Here is a 6774-nt window from a genome sequence, read left to right as displayed (position 1 = left end):
AAATTTGTCTTCCAATATTTTCAGAAAATAGCTTGCTAATTATCAGTATGTTTTTCTGACTGAAGTGAACTAATTGTGTGTCACAATGGACACTCATCAAATCAATGTCTCTCTGTAGATTAGTATACCACTTCCATTTCTGAAATCTTTTACTCTTGGAATAAGCAGCTCAAAAACCTTACATGGTGAACAAATGATCATACCCATAATAAGCAAAGTGGTGCCAAAACAGTCGCAGCACAGTTGATAGAATCATACAGAACAGAAGGAAGCCATTTCTGTCAGTGCCTCGTTGGATAAGAAGTTCAAGTTGTAGATGTTGGAGCCTCTGAAAATATATCTCTTTTAATTTAAAAAAACTTTTGCTTTTCTATGACTTGCTATGAATTGATAGGATCCTAACATAAATATCAGAAGTCTCGCATTTGAGTTACCTTTTCATTCAGCAATTATATTTCCTCTGTTTGATCATTCAGACTGACTTGTTGGTAAGTATAGAATTTATAATTCAAATTGAGAACATTTTAACTTTGTCCTTCCACATTGCTGTGATGGTATCACTTTAGAAGGGTGCTGTGTTCTCACTAAATTGCTCCATTGTAATAACATCACAGAATGAGTTTGTAATTGCAGCACACTAGGCCATTCAAATCCTACTGCAGTTTGCAGCTGTAATAGCTCTTTCTGTTTAAGCCAACACTGCTTTAACTGCAGCATTGATGCTCTCTTTTGTCCTCATGAGCTTGACAGTGCCATTCAGACAATATTAAAGAGCATTTTTAATAGGAGATGGCCCAGATCCCCAATGGTTAAAACCATGAAGTGAACCCTGACAGCAAATTAACATTTAAACTTGCTGCTAAAGTGGATCCTGTGAGCGAAGTATTCAAATACTCATATCTGCCAGTACAGTAATAGGTCAAATGTAACTTTGATTAAATTGTGCTTATAATGTATCAACCATAGTTACACAGGTCAGCAGTTTCTAATGAAAGCATTAGAGTGGGGGTGGGAGAAATCAATGTCAGAGGAGAACGTTCTGTTTGAATAGATTGTACCTCTACAAAAAAACTATTTAAATATATATTGTATGCATCATGTAACTAAAGGAAAAGTTTATCAAATATGATGAATGTGCAGGCTGTGGTTTATACAGAAGTATTAATCTTTTCGCTGAGGAGCATCTTTTTTATTCATTCATGGGATGTCAGTGGCTGGGCCAGCGTTTATTGCCCATGTCTAGTTGCCTTTAAGAAAGTGGCAGTGAATTGCTTTTTGAACCTTTGCAATCCACAGTGCTGTTCGGGAGGGGGTTCCAAGATTTTGACCCGGCAACAGTGAAGGAACGATGATATATTGCAAGTCAGAATGACGCGTGCCTTTGATGGGAAATTTCATGTGGTGACGTTGCCATTTATCTGCTGCCCTTCTTCTTCTAGGTCAGGTGGCCTGTTGACTACAGTGTGGCCTGCTAAGAACAGTCCATCTGCACACCAGCACTATTCCCCACCTTCTCCTCTGCTACATCGATGACTGTATCGGTGCCACCTCATAGTGCCATGAGGAAATTGAACAGTTCATCAACTTCGCAAACACGTTCAACCCCGACCTCAAGTTCACCTGGACCATCTCGAACGCCTCCCTCCCCTTCCTGGGCCTCTCCATCTCCATTTCTGGAAACCGATTCAACACGGACATCTACTTCGAACCCACCTCCGCCCATCCTGCCACCTGTAAAAATGCTATCCTTTAATTCTAATTCCTCTGCCTCCACTACACCAGGAGGACCAATTCCACCATAGAACATTCCAGATGGCCTCCTTCTTCAAAGACAGCAATATCCCCTCCTGCGTGGTCAATGATGCCCTCCAACACGTCTCCTCCACTTCCCACACCTCCAATTGCAACAAAGACATTCCACCCCACCAACCCCCAGATACTCCGTATCATTCTCCGCCATTTCCGCCACATACAAACAGACCCCACTACCAGAGATATACTTCCCTCCCCACCTTATGCATTCCATAGAGGCCATTCCCTCTGCAACTCCCTTGTTTGGTCCACGCCATCCACTCCCAGCACCTACGCCTCTCAAGGCAAGGTGTGCAAAATCTGCACCCACACCTTCCCTCTCACCTCTGTCCAAGGCACCAAAGGATCCTTCCCCATCTGACAGAGATTTGCCTGTACGTCTACAGTCATCTGCTGTCCGTTGCTCACGATGTGGCCTCCTCTACATTGTAGAGGCAGGTCGCCAACTTGCAGAACGTTTCAGAGAACATCTCTGGGACACACACACTAAACAACCTCACTGCCCTGTGGCCAAACATTTTAACTCCCCCTCCCAATCCACCAAGAACATGCAAGTCCTGGGCCTCCTCCACTGCCAAACTCTAGCCACCCAACGCCGTGAGGAAGAATACCTCATCTTCTGCCTTGGGACCCACCAACCACATGGGATCAACGTGGATTTCACCAGTTTCCTCAATTCCCCTCTCCCCCCACCTTATCCCAAATCCAACCTTTCAACTCGGCACTGCCTTGTTGTCCTACTTGTCCATCTTCCTTCCCACCTATCCATTCCACACTCCTCGCCGACCTTTCACCCTCACCCCCACCTTCATCTACTTATCACCTTCCCAGCTATCTTCCCTCCAGCCCCACCCCCTCCCATTAACCTCAGCCCCCTTGGGCCACCCCCTTATTCCTGATGAAGAGCTTATGTTCAAAACTTTGATTGTCCTGTTCCTCGGATGCTGCCTGACTGGCTCTGCTTTTAAAGCACCACATTCTTCATCTCTGATCTCCAGGATCTGCAGTCCTCACTTTCTCCCTGCTAAAGAGTGATATGCTGAGTTGTTTTTAGTGGAAGATTTTGAAAGGAGCTGTTCACTAATGAACCTATCAGAAGCAAATGTTGGTGAGTAGCAATCTGTGACTGAAAGAGCAAATCAACATGAACAATTTAACTGAAATTGAGGCTTGGGCCACAGCAGAGGATCTGCAGAATGGGGACTTGGAGGCTCTTAGGAAGACTCTAACACGGAGGGGAGGGGAATAACAGTTGGGGTATTGGGTTGGGACTGTGTGTCACGCAGGACATTGGGTTCGGAGCCGTATGTCAGATAGGGCATTGGGATGGGGGCTGTGTGTCAGGCAGGGCATTGGGGTAGGGACTGTGTGTCAGGCAGGCAATTGAGGTGGGAAATATGTGTCAGGCAGGGCACTGGGATAGGGACTGTGTGTGTCAGGCAGGGCACTGGGGTGGGATCGGTGTGTCAGGCAGGGCATTGAGGTGGGATCTGTGTGTCAGGCAGGGCATTGAGGTGGGATCTGTGTGTCAGGCAGGACATTGAGGTGGGGACTGCGCGTCAAGCAGGGCAATGGGATGGGGACTGTGTGTCAGGCAGGCCGTTGGGGTAGGGGCTGTGTGTCAGGCAGGGCATTGGGGTGGAGACTGTGTATCAGGCAGGGCATTCGGGTGGAGACTGTGTGTCAGGCAGGGCATTGGAGTAGGGGCTGTGTGTCAGGCAGGGCATTGGAGTAGGGGCTGTGTGTCAGGCAGGGCATTGGAGTAGGGGCTGTGTGTCAGGCAGGGCATTGGAGTAGGGGCTGTGTGTCAGGCAGGGCATTGGGGTAGGGGCTGTGTGTCAGGCAGGGCATTGGAGTAGGGGCTGTGTGTCAGGCAGGGCATTGGGGTAGGGGCTGTGTGTCAGGCAGGGCATTGGGGTGGAGACTGTGTGTCAGGCAGGGCATTGGGGTAGGGGCTGTGTGTCAGGCAGGGCATTGGGGTAGGGGCTGTGTGTCAGGCAGGGCATTGGGGTAGGGGCTGTGTGTCAGGCAGGGCATTGGGGTGGAGACTGTGTGTCAGGCAGGGCATTGGGGTAGGGGCTGTGTGTCAGGCAGGGCATTGGGGTGGAGACTGTGTGTCAGGCAGGGCATTGGGGTAGGGGCTGTGTGTCAGGCAGGGCATTGGGGTGGAGACTGTGTGTCAGGCAGGGCATTGGGGTAGGTACTGTGTGTCAGGCAGGGCATTGAGTTGGGGACTGTGTGTCAGGCAGGGCATTGGGATGGAGATTGTGTGTCAGGCAGGGCATTGGGGTAGGGGCTGTGTGTCAGGCAGGGCATTGGGATGGAGATTGTGTGTCAGGCAGGGCATTGGGGTAGGGGCTGTGTGTCAGGCAGGGCATTGGGGTGGAGACTGTGTGTCAGGCAGGGCATTGGGGTAGGTACTGTGTGTCAGGCAGGGCATTGAGTTGGGGACTGTGTGTCAGGCAGGGCATTGGGATGGAGATTGTGTGTCAGGCAGGGCATTGGGGTGGGCTCTGCGTGTCAGGCAGGGCATTGGGATGGGGACTGGGACTGCCCAGATTTAATTGCCTCCCCACCAGTCCAGACTCACAGGCTGAGCTGAGGCTCCAGGTCTGCAGCTAGGCCTGGTGCCTGATGGCAGTGAGTTTGGTTCCAGTATAGGATCCTGCAGAACTGGCAGCTTGCATCAGTGAGGTTGTTCCAATGTGAACTAACACAGCTGCGTTAGTGGAGGCAAGATGGCGCAGAGAGTGGTCACTCTTTGTTCTCATGGTGGTAACGTGGTAAAGTGCGGTTGCAGCAGTGTCATCAGTTTAGCAGAGGGACTTCGAGGCATCAGGATGGAGAAGCTCAAGTCCAGGCCCATGGCTGAGCTTGAAGCAGGAGCTATTGCAAGGAAGCCTTAAGCTTATTGAGATCAGACTGTAAGAGGAACTTTATTGTTTTATATTCCTGGCTTTACATTCTGTGTTTTGGTTTATTTTCTGTGTCTGAAGATGGCGTCAGAGAGTGGCAACACTAATTAACACTTTTCAATCTATTTGTAATAAATACACTTGACAGTAAGTAAATCAAATTAAATTAAGTCACGTTTGGTAAATAAAGAGGAATTATTTTGTGTATTTGAAAATATATCTCTATTCCCTCAGTATCGCAGAGTCAAGGTTCTGGAATCCTTTCCATAATAACATTGTGGGTCTACCTACACCTAGTGGACTGCAGTGGTTCATGAAGACAGATCACCATCATCTTCTCAAGGGAAGGATGGCTAATAAATGTTGACCCAGCCAGTTATGACCACATTCCATGAATAAAAAGCACGGTGGCACAGTGGTTAGCACTGCTGCCTCACAGCACCAGAGACCCGGGTTCAATTCCCGCCTCAGGCGACTAACTGTGTGGAGTTTGCACGTTCTCCCCGTGTCTACGTGGGTTTCCTCCGGGTGCTCTGGTTTCCTCCCACAGTCCAAAGATGTGCAGGTCAGGTGAATTGGCCATGCTAAATTGCCCGTAGTGTTAGGTAAGGGGTAGATGTAGGGGTATGGGTGGGTTGCGCTTTGGTGGGGCGGCGTGGATTTGTTGGGCCAAAAGGGCCTGTTTCCACACTGTAAGTAATCTAATCTAATCTAAAAAAAAAACAAAGTTCCAAGTAAGGAGGGGAACTTGCATGTAGTGGTTTTCAGTTGCTGCCCTTGTCCTCTGAGACAGTAAAAGTTGCATATTTGAGACTGGTGTCTTGGTGAATTGTTGAAGTGATATTTACGACACAGTGCTACTACTGTGCCTTAGTGCTGGTGAGAGCAAAAGTTCACATTGTTAGATGGGCTGATAGACAAGTGTGTTGCTTTGTCCTAGATAATGTTGAGCTTCCTGAGTGTTGTTGGAGCTGCAATCATTCAGGGAAATAGAGAATATTCTATCACACTCCTGAGCTGTGTAGATGGCAGACAGACAATTTTGGTGTCATCCGCAAACCTACTAACCATGCCTCTGACATTCTCATCCAAATTGTTTATACAAATAAAAATGTGCTCAGTACTGATCCCTGTGGAACACCACTGGTCACAGGTCTCCAGCCTGAAAAACAACCCTCCACCGCAACCCTCTGTCATCTACTGTCAAGCCAATTTTGTATCCAATTGGTCAGCTCACCCTGAAACCCATAGACCTAACTTTACTAATTAGTCTAGCATGCGGAATCTTGTCAAAGGCTTTACTGAAACAATGAGTATTGCTTTGTCCTCCTCAATCAATTTGTATAATTCCTCAAAAAACTCAATCAATTTTGTGAGACAAGATTTCTCTCGCACACATCCATGCTGACTATCCCTAATCAACCCTTGTCTCTCCAAATGCATGTAAATCCTATCTTTCAGAATCATCTGCAACAACTTACCCACCACTAATGTCATGTCTACAGTTCCCAGACTTGTCCTTGCAGCCTTTCATAAATAAAGACATAAAATTAACCACACTCTAGTCCTATGGCACATCATCTGTGGTGTAGAGGATGCAAAACATTTTTTTCTAGGGGTACTGCAAGTTCTTCCCTAACTTCCCACAATGTCCTGTGAAACTCTTGAGCAGGTCCTGAAGCTTTATCTACCTTTACGTTTTCTAAGTCTTGCTCTTCTGTTCAAAACATCAATAGTTATTTCCCTGAGTTCTTTCGCCTCCATTTCTTTCTTCAGTTACACATCATCAAATCTCCAAGCTCTGACCTGCTTTTATAGACACAGTATTTACATGCATAGTCCAGTTCAGTTTCTGGTCAACAGGAAGCCCTCAGAATGTTGATTGAGGGGGATTCAGTGATAATGATATTATTGAATATCAAGGGTCGAAGTTTGATTCTTTCTTGCAGGAGATGGTCATTGCCTGGAACTTGTGTGATGTGAATGTTACTTGGCATTTATCAGCTAAGCTTGACTATTCTACACATTTTATTGCGTGGACTGCTGT

Source organism: Chiloscyllium punctatum, chromosome 4 (genome assembly GCF_047496795.1).
Source record: "Chiloscyllium punctatum isolate Juve2018m chromosome 4, sChiPun1.3, whole genome shotgun sequence".
Taxonomy (NCBI): Eukaryota; Metazoa; Chordata; class Chondrichthyes; order Orectolobiformes; family Hemiscylliidae; genus Chiloscyllium; species Chiloscyllium punctatum.
The sequence above is the reverse complement of the archived record's forward strand: the minus strand, read 5'-3'. Positions refer to the sequence as shown.